The following is an 18,043-nucleotide window of genomic DNA, read 5'->3' on the forward strand; positions in this document are numbered from 1 at the left end:
ATTTAAAAATAAAAAAAGATGTTGAAAAAGACAAATAAATAAACATAATACAAATAAAAATAAATAAATAAAAAAGTGCATTTTTTAAACAATCAAAACAGCGTAATTTGGAATATATTCACAACATGATACGTGAAATAAAAGGCATATGGAACTACAACTGTTTTTCATGTTGATTTATAAATAAACTATAGGGAGAAGAAAAGGATCAAATCATGGAAACAAATCAAATCCTCCCAATGCCACTCTCTCTAGTCAAGCTGCCTTTTCTTAAATATCTATTTGATATCATTATCTATGAAGGTTCTCAAACCATAAATGAATGTACATGAACTATATATATATATATACACCTTTTAATAGATTTACTTGTATTGAGTATATTAAATTTGTATCAAGATGCTTATGTGGAGATACAGCTAAATAAGACCTTTATGAGGCTACATTCCAAGTGTAAGATAAAAAACAAATTTACCATGTTAATGGAGGTCATATTACACACACACACACACACACACACACACACAACGAACGTCACAAAACAGGGGAAAGGGGGCCCAAAGGCTGTTTTTTTTGTTTTGTTTTGTATGCTTTCTTCTCAAAAGAATACCTGTGACACTCACTGGGAAATATGTGGAGCGTTTTATCATCTCTACAGCATCCCGTCCAGGTTCTTCTCGACCGCCTCCTTGTCGCTGTCGGCGTGGTCTCCTTGGGGCTGTAGGTGTTGTGATAGTCCTGCAGGATTGTTACGACATCGTGATGGCTAAAATGAATGGCCTCGTCCATGGAGTGTTACCCCACCTGCACCGAGATCAGACGGCAAGTTTAAAGGAACTGCAAGTGATCATTTGAAGTAATTACTTCTTTTGACAAACAACTAAAATGGAGGGGCGAGTGTACATAATAAATAACCATTAAAACTAATAAATTAGGCAATTAATTGCTTTTTAAAGATGAACTAAAATTTTGTGGTAACTAGTCTTTTTGAACTTGTAAACTATAAACAATAAATGCTTTAAAAAATATTTAACTTATGACATATAACTAATAAATTGTTAAATTGTTCTAATAACATACTGTAAAGCTGTAACTGGTTAAAACTAATTGTTTTTTAAATGTTTTTATTTATATAATATATGTACATAAATACGCAATCGCTCAAACACTATATTCTAATAATTACGTTAAAAATATTTTTTTTATTTAAAACAAATTCACAATTTTTTTTAGCACTTTTTAATTTGTTATTTGTTCATTTCAATAAACCAAAAATGGCAAATCAATATTAACCTTAAGCTAGATTAATACATGCTGTTGATTGTTAGTTACTAGTTTATGATACCTAATTTAACTGTAAGAAAGAAATAACTGTAGTACAGCAATAAAATACAAAAAATATTGATCCTAAAAAAGGCTCAACTCAATTCAAAAACATTTCTTAAAGAAAATAAATAAATAAAGTGTTAAGTGTTAAAATAATTAATAAAATTAATAATAATCATTAACTGCAATTAAAAAAATTATGTACCCATCATGATAATAATATATTAAAAAAATCCATTATTTTCATTTCTATAAACATTATGGCTAATAAATTTATTTAACAATAAAATGGTCTTAGAGACCATTTTTTGAATACAGCTTTATTACGCTGTTGCTTTCCAGCCTTGCCTTATTTTGTGAAACACTTTTCACATTCAGGTGGTTTTAAGAGTTATGCCAAAAACAAGACGTGAAAGTCGTGTTGCAGTGTTTTCTATTCATACCTGTCTCTGGGCACCGGGTTCACTTTACATGCTTCTAGAAGAAAAACGAACAACCTCAGCGTGACCTGAAACCTACAAAAGCGCACATTAGCAAGATCTCCACCGGTGCGCAGAGAAAACGCAGGTCAGGCAGAGGAAACTAACAGCATGTCATGGGCAAGTCTGAGGGTGGAAGAGCGCGACAACATCTGAAGCCGCAGATATAAAGAGTTCCTCACACTCTCACCTTCGCAGCAGCTACATGAAGAGCCGCCCCGAGAGTCGTGAATCTCTCTGCTCCATATCCATCGAAGTGAGAGCGCGAATCCTGTACAGAGTACAATGGAACTCAAGATCCGTGTTTAGAAGTGAAAAGAAGCGCTTTATGGTGGAGCGTACCTTCTCAGAGCAGACACGCTCCCGTGGTGGTGGCCGCGCAAACAGCAGGTTTATGACCGGATTTGACCTGAAGAAAACAGAGGAGTCGTTTGTATGCCGCGTAATCGCACATCAAGCAGAACGACATCGCCAAATTCGCGATCGATCGCTAGAAGATCCTGCAAAACCGTTGGTTCGGGGACAGGCCCTGCAGGAGGGAAAAAAACACTTTTAAAAGGAGTTAACGGTAAACTGACATAAACAACAGCTGTACCGTTTTCGAAACTGGGATGGTAGTTAATAAACATCGCACGGTTAATCGAGAATTATTTATGCTTATTAATTATTTATTAAAGCTATTGTGGAGAAAATAAACAAAGTCGATAGGGTTTAAAGAGGATAATCTTGTCTGGCACTTCCAACTGATCAAGGCTGTGATATTCTACTGCACGGCCACATTTCGCGCCGGTTGGGCGATAATAACTGGAAAAAAAAAAAGATCTAAAACAAAAACAAAACATCAAGTCTAAGTAGGCCAGTTTTGAATGATCGCAAGTTTAAACATTTCTCAGTGGAAAGTAATTTATACTTCAGTAATCTTAAGTACATCTCTGGATTTCAAAAAGGCATTGGGTTTCACAAACGATAAATGACTGACTAAGCTGAGAGCACAGTGAAAAATATACAGCACATGTTTAATTCAAGTCAAAACTGTGTTGTTAGATGCAGCTGATTTGAGTAGAGGATGAGGATGTGGTTTGTAAATCACGTGTTTGCCTTGTAACATAACGTCCAACAATGCCTTTCTTTTATAATTTATATGTTTTGTGCAAAACATTGTTGAAATTAAATCACTGTTGATGTCAGACCTAATTACAGAAAAAACCTGTACCCATTTTGGTACTGGGCTTTTCAAATACATGAACACGTTTTTTCTCCTACTTTATTAACTCCAATACTGGGAATGAAATAAGTTAACAGGACATGCACCAAAACATACATTCAATGCAAACGCTTAGACACTCGAATTAGGGTCAAAAAGAAAGGACTCGTGAAAAAAAAATTATGTAATTATGCACAACCAAACAAACTAAAGACTAGTTCTTTTGTGTTATTTTGGTAGTTTAGCAGCAAACAAACTAAATGTAATAAAAGTAATTTCTATTGGTTTCCTGAAACTTTAAGCAGTCATCTAGATCAAAACTCACACTGCTGCAAGCGCCAAGGCCTGCCCAGACGCTTAGCTCCACAAATAAATGTGAAAATGTATGGCCTAAAAGAAAATAAATATACTAATTTAGTAAGGGGAGAAGCGTATTTTAACTTTGGGAAAAAATGTAAATATGTGGACTGTCTTGTAGCAATTGTTTCATTTCATTTTTAACAAAAATATACAACCAAAGAATCACAGTATTACTTTGTATGTGAGTATCAAGGCTTTACATTGCTTGGGCCTTACCGAGTCCCTTTACTTTAAAAAGTTCAACAAATTGCACGTGAGGTTCAAAAGGTCTTTGGGCTTTCTTCACAGCATAAAAACCCACCAAAACTCCAGCCAGAGAGTACAAAACGACACAAACGAACAAAAACCTAAAAGTTATAAAAACAAAAACAAACCAAACCGACTAAAACGAAAAACAAACAAAACCAATTAAAACAAAATCAAAACTAACTAAAATAAAGAAACACAGCAAAAAACCACGCAAACGAAAAACAAACCGAATCCAATCTAAAACAAAACGAATATAAACGAATCCAAAACCAAGAAACTAAACAAACAAAAACGCAAAACCAAATAAAACAAAACATAAAACCCGTAGAAAGTGATTGGGTGAAGGACTGCGGACATGGAGGAAGGTTGTCGCACGTGTGTCTCTTTCTAGTTTCTCTCCGCCGCACTTTCCATCCTATAGACTACGGTGGTGGAACTGTCCTCGTCCGTTTCGGAAGGACAGACTTTTTCCACACTTTGTCTGCGAGCGCTAGTTCCTTCTGAAGGCTCGCAGATAGTCCAGTGGTTCGAGATTCTGCTGCTGCTGCTGCGGTTCAACCAATACGGACACGGACAGATTATCAGATTAGATTATATCATGATGAAATTTCCTGCTTGGATTAGTATGGATGGCAGAGAAAGAAGAAAACAAGAAAACGGTGGAAATCTAAGCAAACTGAGCCAATCAGAAAAGCGCGCTCGGGAGTTATTTTCAAGTGAAGAAGCGCCGCGGACATATTTAGCTTTGTATTATATTAGCAGGAGTAAGTCAGTCAAGCGGTAGAATATTTAGCATCCTACATTAAGGCACATGAATAGCAGTGGAGCTGAAAAGCAGAGAGGATGCCGGTCCTCCAGCAGAGGGCAGACAATGAAGAGGAAAAGAAATATGCATTTGCTAAGAGAAGTCAATTGTTTAAAAAATACGTGGATAAGATCCTAGGACAGTTAGCATAATTTGGTTTGTCAGTTTGCATTCAGTTTGCACACACACACACACACACACACACACACACACACACACTCATAATTGAGTCAAGATTATTAGCATTAGTTGCATCTAGAGGTGGGATATACAGTGGCCCCAAAAATTAAACAGACATCCAAGACATGCTTTAAAGAAAAAAACAACAACTGTTTTTGCATAAGTTTGCATATAAAAATTATTTTAATTAAAAATTAAAATGCGTGTGTACTGTGTATATTTAGTATTTAATATAATATTATAATATATTGTTATATGTATATTTTTTAGTTTATATTTATTATATATATATATATATATATATATATATATATATATATATATATATATATATATATATACACACACACACACACACACACACACAAACAAACATTATTTTGAATGCACAGCCTTAAAACATATTTCATATGTAGTGTACAATAATGCAGCGTAATATCACGACAACTTTTCAATTTATCAAATATTTATCAAGGCTTTTCTAAAAACAAAAAACATTTAGAAAACTTGTGTTAGGGATGTGACTTAGCAAAATGTACTATATAATATACTGACAATTATTATTATCATCATCTTATTGTCCATATGAATGTACAGTTAATATATATATATATATATATATTGTACAGCACTATTTGGAAATTCATGCGTGTTACATCCCACCCCTAGTTGCATACTGTATGTGGTCGGAAGGACAGATCTGTCACTCACCCGCTGGTCTCCGCCCTCTCGGCGTGGATCCAGTTCTTAGCAGCAAAGTGGCGTAAATTATCATAGTTGTGGAAATTAAAGAGCTGGACCAGATCCTAAAAGAAAAAAAGACTTAAATCAATGAGAGCGAGAGACACGACTGAAACAGATGGGATTATATAGATTTAGTACCGTGCAAAACTGGATTCCTCGAACACTGTTGCCCAGTTTGTCAAGAGGAGGAGACCAACACATGATGCCCATCACATTAGGCACCACCAGCAGGATGCCTCAGAGACCCCGATTTGCCGAGACCGACCTACAACACAACACACACCCTGAGCTGCGTCTAGGTGTCCTGAATGCCTGCGTCTCAAATCGTTTCTCCAGGTGTGACACTCACATGGAAAGCAAACTGTCCGGAGAAGTCGTACATGCCGCAGGAGTGCATGAGGCTCAGAGTGTTCCGCAGACGGCCTCTGGGGTTCAGCACGCGCCGCGCCGTGATCGGACAGAAGCCGCCGTTCGCCAGGGTGGCGGCCATCACACTCGGGCGCTCGTCGAGGTTACCTCGATGGAGCACAGCTGGACAAACCCAACAAGCGGCAGAAAGGAACAGCGGGTGCAAAAATTTGAATGTGCTGAAAATGTATTCGCCTCAGGTCGCCTGCTGAGATGTAGATCGCGAGTCATTTGCTCAGCAAAGTATCCGTTTAAGTGAATGGGTGCCACACATGAGTCAAACAGCTGATAAATACATCACAACAATCCACACCACTCCAAAGAAGCGTGATTTAAAGTGAGTGTTTGTAGTAAAACCAATCCATCGTTAAGACGTTTTTATCCTCGAACCATCTATTCCATCTAAAATAATTGGGATTTCCCAGCTTGGGAAAGTCCATCCTCATCAAAATCCACCTACATAATTGTGTGCAACTGTTCTGGCTTTTGAAGTGGTGGATCACTTTGTGTGGTGATTTGATCAGCTGTGTGGACTCGTCTGACGCACCCATCCGCGGCAGAGGATCCACTGATGAGCAAGTGTGTAAATGTTATTTCTTCAAAGCTTGTTGATTAAAAAAAAAAAATAAAACTTTTCTTAATTGTTGGGAAGCTCTAAGATCTGCTGGGCAGATAGGGTGTCAAAATTATTAGTTGTAATCAGAATGCGGATTTGGAAGATTCTAAATCGATAATAGCATAGTCCATAATCGATTACAGCCCAGCAAAATTATTCACATTAAAAAAAGAAACCGCTAAAAATCTCATAATAATCTCAATACTTCCGTACTCCAGATACTGAGAAAGTGCTTTTTCTTTTGTCACTTGGTCTTTTTCCTCCTTTATTGCATTATATTTGCTATACTGCTTTTGAAGCTATATTTAGCTCACTTAGAATTTTTAACCATAACTAATGAATTATATAATCAATAAAATAATAATATAAATATAACATTTTTAAAATATATTGGTTGTATAACTGAATAATAATAATAATAATAATATTACTTTAAAATAAATTTGATATAATCATGATGTATTGTGACGATATGGAATCGGGATCGAATCGTTGATAATGATAATCGTAATAGAAATGCATCGTGAAACCAAAGCCACACATATTCAATACATCGTATCCAAACTGAAAATCTTATGTTTACTTCCAAGTAAAGCACCAGGATGGAGATCACATCTCACCCTTCTGGGAAACACTGTAAGTATGGAGAGAAACAAAATAATTTTTTTTTTTTTCACTCACGTTTCAATGGAAAATCAATTGCAATCAAATGTTTAAACAAGCATACCTTCTTTCTTCCTATGGCAGTAAAATTAATGGCAAAGTTTCTGTCACCTGACAGTCACTGGACTGAAACCTACTAACTGGTAAGAAAGTACTTACAGCATCAACTTTAACAAAGATATTGGCGGTAAATTTCATAAACAATTATATAGAAATGGGAAGCAACACTGAATTTAATGTAATTTTATTTTTAACATACTCCTAATAAGCTTCTGCTTTTATTCATAATAACTTTTAGTTGACTGCTTAAGTAACAGGGTACTGTCAAAATATTTCACTATTTTTATATTTAATTAAAATTATTTACATTCTTTATTTACATAATGTGTGTTTACTGTAGTAGTTATTGTGTATATATAAATGCATGTATATATTTTTAGAATAATGCTTATATATTAATTACACACACACATACATATATACACACACATATCTATGGTATAGTGTGTGCAACGCATGCATACAGTCATCTTAAAGATGCACAGAAACACATTATGCAACATAAACTATTTATTGTATGCAATTAAATGTTTGATAGCAGTAGAATTTATGCTGATGGGATCATTTTCCACATTTGATTACTTTTATATTTAAAATAAAAAATTTTTAGTTGAATATCACTATCAGATTTCATTATGCAAGGTTCCATTGTTCATATAAGGTTTCATATTTATAATTGACTTTTCATTTTAAAATCACTGCCACTAGTATCACTTTACGCAGCACTGCTGAAACCGGATGTGATCACATTTCCCACAACTTCTTTCATAAAGCTCCATCACCTAAAAATAAAACACTACGCTTAAACGCCGTAGAAGCCTCAAACGGGATTACTGGTGTGAATTTAACCGCACTAATATACCTCACATAAGTCAAACTTCAGCGTTGCTACACCTCGCTGAAAGCTCTGAAACAAACTGCATGAATGCGGTGTGTAACATAGACATGAAACGTTGTGCAGAGTTACATACAAACTTCTCAAAGCCAGTCATTCCAGTTAAAAGGTGAAACTAACAAAATATCTAAGTATACATTAGGCATTACAGAGCAGAGATGGCTTAAACTAGATTGATAGTAAAAATCATTTCTCTGCAGCTTGAGAGGCATTTCAAAATGAAGAATGGAAAAAGGATTCTATGCCTTACTAGAGTTGGAGGTGAACATCGTTGAAAGAAACAAAGGCAAACAGTGTTTGTGTCCATAGTGCTATTATTGCTGTGGAATCACAAATGTAGTTAGTTAAAGGTGTGGAAAAAAAAATTAGACAAAACTAAAAACAGCCAATAACCACACAAGTAATTTGAACTGTAAAAGCCAGTCTGTAAGTTTGTTTTAGTAGATCTCTAGAGAAATCTCACTGTAAGGCATTGATCTGAGGTTCTTGAACACGCTTTCGGTTACATTAAAGAAACATTTAAGCTAAATGAAGAGTATAGCTGCCTCACTAAATGGTGCAGATTTTTTTGTTAAAAAGTACAAAAACAAAAATTAAAAATACAAATAAAGCTTGATTCTGAAGAAATGAAACAGTTGCATTTGATTTTCTGTCAAAGCAATGGATTTGTCAGACTTGCGCTAACGTGAGCTTAGCATTAGCTCAAGATTTGAAATTTGTTCAATGAGGAAAAACAAATAAATGAAAGGGAAAGTACCAACGCCATTGACCTGTTGGGAGTGGCCGTAATTTCCACAGTTCCTAATGCTGTAAAATACGCCAACAACAATAAAACCACAGAAAGCCTTCTACACAGACATCACACATTACCACCTCTGACGGGTCCTGAGAAAGATGCGTGTCAGTGCAGACGATTTACCTTTATGCGCCATTAATATAAAAAGTCAGAAATATATGCTTATACATGTTTGTAACGGTAAGTAACATCGTTCATAACAGGCAAACTAAGCCCTGCATTTCTACTGTAGGCTTTAGCGAGGATGCTAACCACAGGTCGTAAGCTTTAAAAAACCCCAAAAACAATATTATGCAATTCTTTCTAATCAACGCAAGAATAGAAACATTGTATATTTATTACAGCGTGTTTATCAAGTGTTTATTATTCTATCACACTGCCCTCTGATTCCTGACCATCATTCGTTCTCTCTCTCGCATCCGCTTGTTCTTCAATATAATCCCTTCAGCGTTGATTATTCATAACCGTAATCTGACTTAAAAGAGTGGAAAGTAATCAGATTAAATTCCATTCGTCCCTCTGATCCGCTCTCGCGCTTAACATCCGCGTAACGCGTCAGCTAAAACATTCTGCAAGCGCACTTTCGGGTTATCATTTTGGGACACCGCTTTTTATTAAACAGCCGGAGGATGCGAAGATGAGAATGTGATTTACCTTGAGGAGGAGGAGGCAAACTATGGCGCTGGGCGTTTACTAAGTGGATTGTGAGGTTTATCTGGAAAAAACGGATTGATGAAGATTGCTTTAGAACATTAAGTTTTTTTTAAAACCCTTGGAAGCCACCCAAAAAGGTTTTTAGATATTAATTAGCATTAAACCGCTTGCTCAACAATGAAGCCATTGCAGCGTAATGGGTGCCGCTTTCGGTACGAGGTCACAATAACACAACGCAATCCAGACTAATCCAGTTTCTTTCGATTTCGGAATTAAACACAACATCACTCATATTTCATTCTAGCTAGCTATTTTTCACGTTTTGAAACGCCTTCGGAATCCGTACCATCTTCTCGGCAAGAAAGAGTTTGTTGAAACGGTTGTCGCTGGGCTCCTTTCCTATAAAGCGGTGCACGAAGTCGTGCCGTGATCGCGTGAACGCAACTTACCGCGCTTTTTAACGCGTTTCCACGCGACGCACTGCAGACAAACGTGGGACTTTCGTTGTCACCCCAGCAGTGTACCTGTAACGCGGCAAAAATGTCAATGTTAGCTTTTCGTAAACTAGATTGACGTAAAAAAAAAAAAATAATCAAGCACGCATGAAAGAATTTAGCAATTGTGCGAATGGCGAGAATCTCACCGCTGGCCATCTGATTAGTGTAACAGGCCACGCCCAGAGATTTGAGGCTAAATTTAGCTTAACTGGAGGGGAATGTAATCTGCCACCTGATATGAAAAAACAACAATGTAAAACAATCCGTGAAAAACAAACTGCATCAGAAATTGACGCCGTGTTGTATTACGAGCGTATTTCTAAGCCACCTGATGGTGTGATTTAGCTCTGCGTAAATTTGATCGACGATGAGAGGTAAACGACTGGGAAGTCAGGAATGACGTAACTTTTTCCGAAAGCCTGGCGTTAGCACAACACAATGTTGCTTTGTACACACCTGAAGAAAGAGAAAAGTGAAGATCATGAATTGTTTTTAAAACTCAAATTGACGTTAAAATGTTACAGAAACGAATATAAAACTGAATTATTTGACTCAGATAAACTATATCGACTTCCTATATTATAATAAATACAAAACTGTCGTAATAATACCGCTGCTCATTCTCACAAAAACTCCTTCTGAAAAAGTATGATTGATATACAGCACTATTATATTTTTTGCTCATACTTTTTAATTTGATTTAATTTGTTCCATTTTCACTCTGTGTATAATTTTAATTCGTTTTTGTATTTTGTATTTGATGTAGCTTTTGTAGCATTTCAACTATGGCTTTCATTTCCCAAGCTCTAATAATAAACCGGTTATGGTTTTATCTATCTCTCTGTGCCTTTAGCCATTTTTACGTATTTTCTGAGTAAAACTAAATAATTCATGAGCATGCAGGGACTCCAGTGACCCCTCATTTAATGTGTCCTTGGGAAACGGCTGCTATATGAAATCTTTGTTTCATGCTTTAATAATAACTATGGGTTTTGCCATCTAAAATTACACTGCAACTTCAGCCAATATACTCTTATTGAACTAAAAACAGTTTTCATTTATAACGTTCTTCAAGCATATAGGGTTTAATACAGTTTATTTACTTTTTGAAGAGATGTCGACGAAGCGCATCGTCCGATGTGGTCTTCAAGGTGACCTTTAACATCTCCATACACTCTTTTTTTTAAGACGAAGGGTCTCCAGCACGTAGACCTGTGGATTTCAGCGCCTGAAAAAGCAACACAACGTTTAGCCTGCATTCATGAGCTTTAAGGTGACACTTGGTCAGCTGGGCTGTGGTTTTACCGTGGTGAATTTGTGAGCTGGAATTTTCTCCTGGCCTTCCGCAATGGTGTAAAACAGCAGATCTTCCAGGCTGGGCAAGTGCCTGCCTTCCTTTCTCCTGTGATTTGATACACAGAAGATCCAGTAAGCAGAGAGCAAACAAAATAGATGATTTATTCAAGGAACATTGTTTAACGGGCAGCAGGAGAGGTCGCAGCTGAGACTTCCTACCATTTCGGTTTCAGAATTAACCTCATTATGCCATTCAGTAGGTTTCAATGGATAATAAAGATGTTTTTAATAAAATCCAATTTAAAGTGTTACTCCACCACAAAAGGAAAATGTTGTGCATTAACTTACTTACCCCCATGTCGTGCATTTAAACCCGCAAAAGCTTGCTCATTGTCTGAACACAATTTAAGGCACTGACTGCCAAGAAATGAACACTGTTCAGAAAAATATGAAAGATAGTGGCATGCGTCTGCCATCAGTGGTTCAATCTGTATTTTACGGGCGGCATTTAGAATACACTTTTGTACAGGAAGAAAAATATTATTCCATAAATTCTGCACTGTAGCAAATCTTTTTTACGGTTTTGGAACAACAACAAAATTTTCAATTTGCGGTGGAGCAACCCAACCTTTAATCAAAAACTCATGATTTTCAATAAGCATTAGGCCCAAAATATATCCTATGCAAGTAATAAAAGTCTCAAAGTCTGCCACCATGGGTGCCATAAGCATAAACCTTTTATCCACAACCATATTTGTGCATAAAGCCTGGGAAAACTTAAGAAAAATGCATTTTACCATTGACTGGCATTGTGAGATCATCTCAAACCCATATTTCTCATAAAAAAGTTAGTTTGTGAGAAAAGGTGGTTAATTAACAGTTCGGGTCTGAATAATTAAAATATGTTAAGCAGGGTGTAATTAAAAGCATTTGGGAATAAAACTTCTACTGCAGATTCAGAAGTTCCAACTATGGACTGCATTCTGGGACAGCTACGCAATCTCATGAGGCCTCGAAAATGAGCGCGGTTTATATTCTGACCACAAACCATCCAGAAATGAACTGAAGGGCGTTTGGACGTTATTCAAGATAGTGGGAAAATACTGTTCTTAAATGCATAGTGGGGTGAAAACAATGGTGACTAAGGTTTTGCGACGTCATTTTAGGATGATGCATGTGGTTCTAGAACACAGAGCAGGAATGTTCTTGGCGGGAAAAAAAAAACAAGTTAAAAGAAATAATTGGAAGACACCAAATAAAAAGAAACCAGATACTTACACAACAAATGCAAAGCACGTGAGACGATCAAAGGAGAGAGAGAAAAACAAAACAAATGAATGAGACATAAAACACTGGCAAAATAAATATACATGAATGCATATGTTTCTAACGAACTAGCTCACCTTGCCTGGATTAAAACAGAGATAATAGGTTAGTTAATGACAGGTATCTGGCTTTTGGAAATAAAATAGGGGAGAAAAAAAATACAATTTTGGCTTTGGCATTATCAGACTATCGTCTAGAGAAAGATACTTGTAATGCATTACTCCATAAAAAGTAACTAACTGCATTACTAAATGACTTCTATTGAATGCATGACATTAGTTTATGTTTGCTTATTTGGTTTTACTAATCAAAAAGCCAAAGGTTATATGTTGTAGATTTAACAGTAATGCGTCACTTTAATAGTTATCCGATTACGTAACTTGTGCCGTGTTACCCCCGACTATTGATAAAACGCATCAGACACAAGCTATTGTGTACAAACACAGGCAGCGCTCCGAGGCAGGCCGTCTGACCTGACAAGGCATTAAACTAGGACACCTAACCCCTCCCATCCCAAACCGACGGAGAGTTGCCTTCACTTCCCTAGCAAGGTCTGTTCTGATCCTGGCTAATGCACCGCGCAAAACGCACTTTCTGACGCCGCTATTTTTACACACAAACACGCTGAAGTAATCCACTTGATGACGGCTGAATAAAAACACTGTTTTAGGACGAGAAAAGTTGCTAAAAACAGAATTAAGCTTGATTAGCGTCCCACAGGTTTGTATAGGCTAAACAAATTTGATTGTTTTAAATAAGTCCAATTTTTGTGACATAACTTGTTTCTTACACAGTGTTTGAAAACAGTAAATCATTGTAATTTATTGGATGTTTTTGTCACCTTCATTAACATGAGTCTAACCTACATTTCAACATATGAGGTAAATTTCGCATCAAGGCAAGTTTTTAGTCCATGTCTAAACGCCCTTGCAGGGACAGCTGTGTGTGTGTGTGTGTGTGTGTGTGGACACCTGGTAGCGAAATGATTCTGTAATAATATCTTCTATTATCTTCTTCCACCTCAACGAGAATTGGTCAAACAACCGGCAAAACAGCTGATATTCTCACAGAATCGCATGCTTATAGACTGCAACATATTTCGGCCTGCAGCAACTAATACACCAGAAAATGAAGCAGCTGGCAAAAAACTGAAGAGTACTATGGTATTTCCATGGTTTTTTAATCCAGCATGCCACTTCACATAAAAAAAGAACAGCCTGAAAAAAAAAAATGTCACGTGTCTGAAATGACTGTTTCCATTTATTGTTCCCAGGATTCGTTGGCTCAAGATGGTGGGTGAAAACTGGCACAATTTTACTGCAGCAAAGCATGCGGTGACACACACACACACACACACACACACACGCGTATCAGCTGGTGCCGTCAAGTCAGATAAACCTCAGATGTCAGCGAGTCTAAGGTGATTCATTTTGCACTCCCTTTAGTGTTTACAGGGTTTGCATTAAACCCTAAAAACTAAGTTATGAGCAATTTTGGTTTACTATTAAAAAAAAAAATACATATATTCTTTTACATTACCAACCTAAAAAGGCACATATTTGGCCTGTTTATTACAATAGCATAGCATAAATTTGTATGATTTTTATTGTTCAACTAAAAGAACCCTTCTGAAATTGATTCAAATGGTATTGTTTCTCTGTGACGTTATTACTATAAATGTGATGTTGACTTCCATATTTGCATTATAATTACTGTGATTATTGAAACCTTTTTTTTTTGTCATTGATTCAGAAGATGATTTGTGAGCCAACATAAATTGGTAATCAACGTAAAAACAACAACAACAATAAACTCCTCACCTAGGCTCTTTTGATTGGTTGCTAGAATGTTGCTATGTGGTTGCTGTGATGTTCTGAAGATTAAATGCATTTTCGCCCTGTTTATCATCCACCAGGTGAAATAATAAGCCATAACACCAATTATCTAGGCGCGAATAGATCCGAATAACACCAGCTCTGTCTGGTGTAAAAAAAAACGAAGCCATCAAGAGGCCACATACTGGCACAAAGTCCCTCAGGACAGAGAGCATGTGCCTCAGGAACCTGACACCACAAATTACAGTGTAGTGAATAAAGCCTCGCAAACATGCCTGAGAGCATTACACGATGCTTATGAACACAACGAAAGCGTGATGAGTAGAGAAACAGATCAGGAGAATATCGGGTTTGCACATGAACTATTGGTGTGTTCAATCAATGAACCAATCAGCTAAGCTAAAAAAAAGAAGGGCTGACTTCAGAGAATTAATTCAGCATCTGGCGAATGCGAGGTTGCCATCGAGCAACCAGCTTAGTCAGTCCGCCAAGGTGTGCTGCATAACATTTAAAGGCACCATATGTGTTCTGAAAACAACCTTGCTATCTTCTAAGACACTTAATATAATGCCAATCGCAGAATGCACTGCAACGCTAAGATGCTAGACTGACACACATGCAGTATAGAATTTTTTTAAAAAAGTACGTTTACAGTATGCGTTTTAATTATAAAAACATTTAACCTAATTAAAATAGCCTATACTGTTTTATTTCTAAATGTAGATATTTTAGCTTAGCAAACCAAGTTAACTGTTAAAATTTGACTGAAATCAAATGTAAATCGCTTCTACTGTGCAATACTTCATTATCTGCATATTACGTTGTTAGCATAGCAATACTTTAACATTAACGTTAATCATTAACATTAACGTTAACCTAGAATCTTGCTAATAGCAGACTCTCCTGATATCAACCGAGAATCATGCAAACAGTGTGCGCTTATTCAGTATTAAGCTTTTAGCTTAGCAAAACGCTATTAACAACTCCACTAACATAAGGGATAATTCCATGACAGATAGTTTCTGCCCATGTAGAGCGATTCAGATTCATCACTCGCTGTCCTCGAAGGTCAGACCTTGGCTCGTACACACTATAAGGATCTTCAGCAATGAAAACGCTTCCTGGACGTAAACTTACAGATGTTACAATGAGCCGAGACCTGACCTGACCTTCATAAGTCACTGGCAGACCGATGGAGAGAGGGGTCAGTCCGTCTCTCCAAGGACGAACACACTGAATGAATGGCAGCACACGCTCCCGCAACACATTCAGTGCAAAGGTCAACCAGAGAGGAAACGGTTTCAGAGGAAAGCCCGGTTTCGACACTTCCGAGCTTTGAATACCGTCGTTACAGGAAGAGGAAGTGGCTCATCTGGCAGTACAGAAGCTAGCATGCTTTAAAACAAGCATGCATTCTGAGCCTGATACAGATCGAGGTATTTTAGAACGGATTAGTAATTTTTACAGTAAATATAAACCAAGGATGACTTTACATACATACATAATATACAGTATACATATACACAAATACACATACATATACACAAATACACACACACACACATACATATACACAAATACACACACACATACACAAATACACACAAATACACATATACACACACACATATACACACATGCTACAATTAAATCTATTTTAAATATTAAAATGCATGCTACATATACATATACTAAAACAATAATAATTAATGACAATAAAAAAGGAATTGGACAAGTATTGTCATCGTCAGCTGATTTTTTTCAGTCTATAATTTATACAAATAAAGACCATTTTAAAAATAGAATCGTCTGTAGGTCACTAGATCCTTGACATTCGGTCTCCTCTTAAATATTTTGGGTAAAATATCTCAGGATGATTCTAGAACATTCCACACATCCACATAAATGTATCAAAACCCACCCTAAACAGCCCAACCTTTCTGATTATTCACAGAGGACATCAGAGAGGCCCCTGGAATTTGGCCCCATCCATTGCACGAGCTCTTTCTCTTTGTGCACTCTGTCCTCAACATCTTGACAACCTTGCAGTAAATCTTTAAAAGACCTAAGGATCTAAACACGCAACAAAATCCTTCGCATCTAACGTTATCGTCGTGAACGAGGCCTAGGAATCATATGTGGGGCCCCGCAAGAACAGAATGAGTGAATGAATGGATGGATGGACAAAATCCAGCCAATTTTAAAGTGAAACCAAACCCGTTATCAATAACAGAGAGGTCCTATCAAGCCTGCGCGCTGAGGGTTTCGAGCTGCTCTTCAGCTCTACTCACTTCTCGTTGGCCGCATCTGTCTGCGTGCACAGGATCGTCTGAACGAAGAAGCGCATCCTCCGGCGGCGGCGGCTGTGTTATCTCTACTAGTTTTCCAAAGGCGCTTTAGATTGGGTTTGCAAAACTCCTTTAACGCCCTCAAAAAACCTAAACTGTAACATTTCAAACCCGGCAGGCTGAACAGAAAGACTTCCGACAGTAACGCTGGTGATGTTGGACTGTAAGGACGCGAGAATATTCTCCTTTTGGACAGTCGTGCCGGTTTCTTCCCTCGTCTCTTGGCGTGTGTTCACGCGACGGAATCGAAGCCGCCCACTCGAGCGCGCTCTATTGGACGCCGTGACGCCACGGCGAACGGTGATTGGCTCAGGCGTGCGTCAATCAGGGGTTATGACGCACATCACTTCCCTGCTCTCGGCTGCGTGCTACGTGCTGTGCAGTACACACTACGTACTAAGTGTGGGACACTACAGCGTGATGGCGCTACGTCACGTATTACCTAGCGAGTGACGATCTCGTCATTTTAATATAAAAAATGTGTAAATACGAAAAATACAAATAATATTTTATTACATATAATTTATAGTTGATATATAATTTAATGAATTAATAACAAAACTTAATAGTACATACTAGTAATATATATTTAAAAAATTAATATTAAAACATATATAATATTAATATGAATACATATCTAGCCTAAATGAAATAATTAAATACAATTGTAATATTTGTAATCAACAGTTTTTAATTTGGTAAAATTTGTTGAATACATGTGTGTAATGTACATAATTGATAAGTATCTAAAATATGAGTTTTATTACGAATTCTATTATATGTAATCCATGTTTATAAATACAAATTAATTCAATAGCTCTTAATTTTTTATACAGTTAATTAATTAAATATTTAATATTGAACTTGATTTATATGTAATCCAATTTTACAGCATACAGTCTGATAAAGTCAAGATTACGCTTTATAATAACAGCATTTTAACAATAATTAATAGTATTATTGTTTCCTGTGACAAACATCAACTCATATATAACATAATCTGAGACTAATATAATATAGACTTAAATAATATCATATTTTTAAATAATTTATAATCACTTTTTCAATCCCAATCTTAAAAGGATACGTATGTGTTTACATGGATGGATTAACACTATTCATTCATTTATATAAATTATTGTTAATATCAATATATACAATAAAATGTATTAATATGCACTTTTGCAGTTTGAATAAAATTGGGTCAAGAAGATATTAAGATAATATATGGAGACAGAACCTAAATATAAACACAAAATGCTAATATTAATTGAATTTTGCTAATTGATACATTGACGCCAT

The 18,043-nt window shown here is 36.5% G+C and overlaps 1 pseudogene; it reads right to left on the reverse strand.

Moving 5' to 3' along the window:
* Positions 1-560: 560 nt before the first annotated feature.
* LOC122328179 lies at positions 561-18,043 on the reverse strand (annotated as a pseudogene).

Source organism: Puntigrus tetrazona, chromosome 22 (assembly GCF_018831695.1).
Source record: "Puntigrus tetrazona isolate hp1 chromosome 22, ASM1883169v1, whole genome shotgun sequence".
Classification (NCBI taxonomy): domain Eukaryota; kingdom Metazoa; phylum Chordata; class Actinopteri; order Cypriniformes; family Cyprinidae; genus Puntigrus; species Puntigrus tetrazona.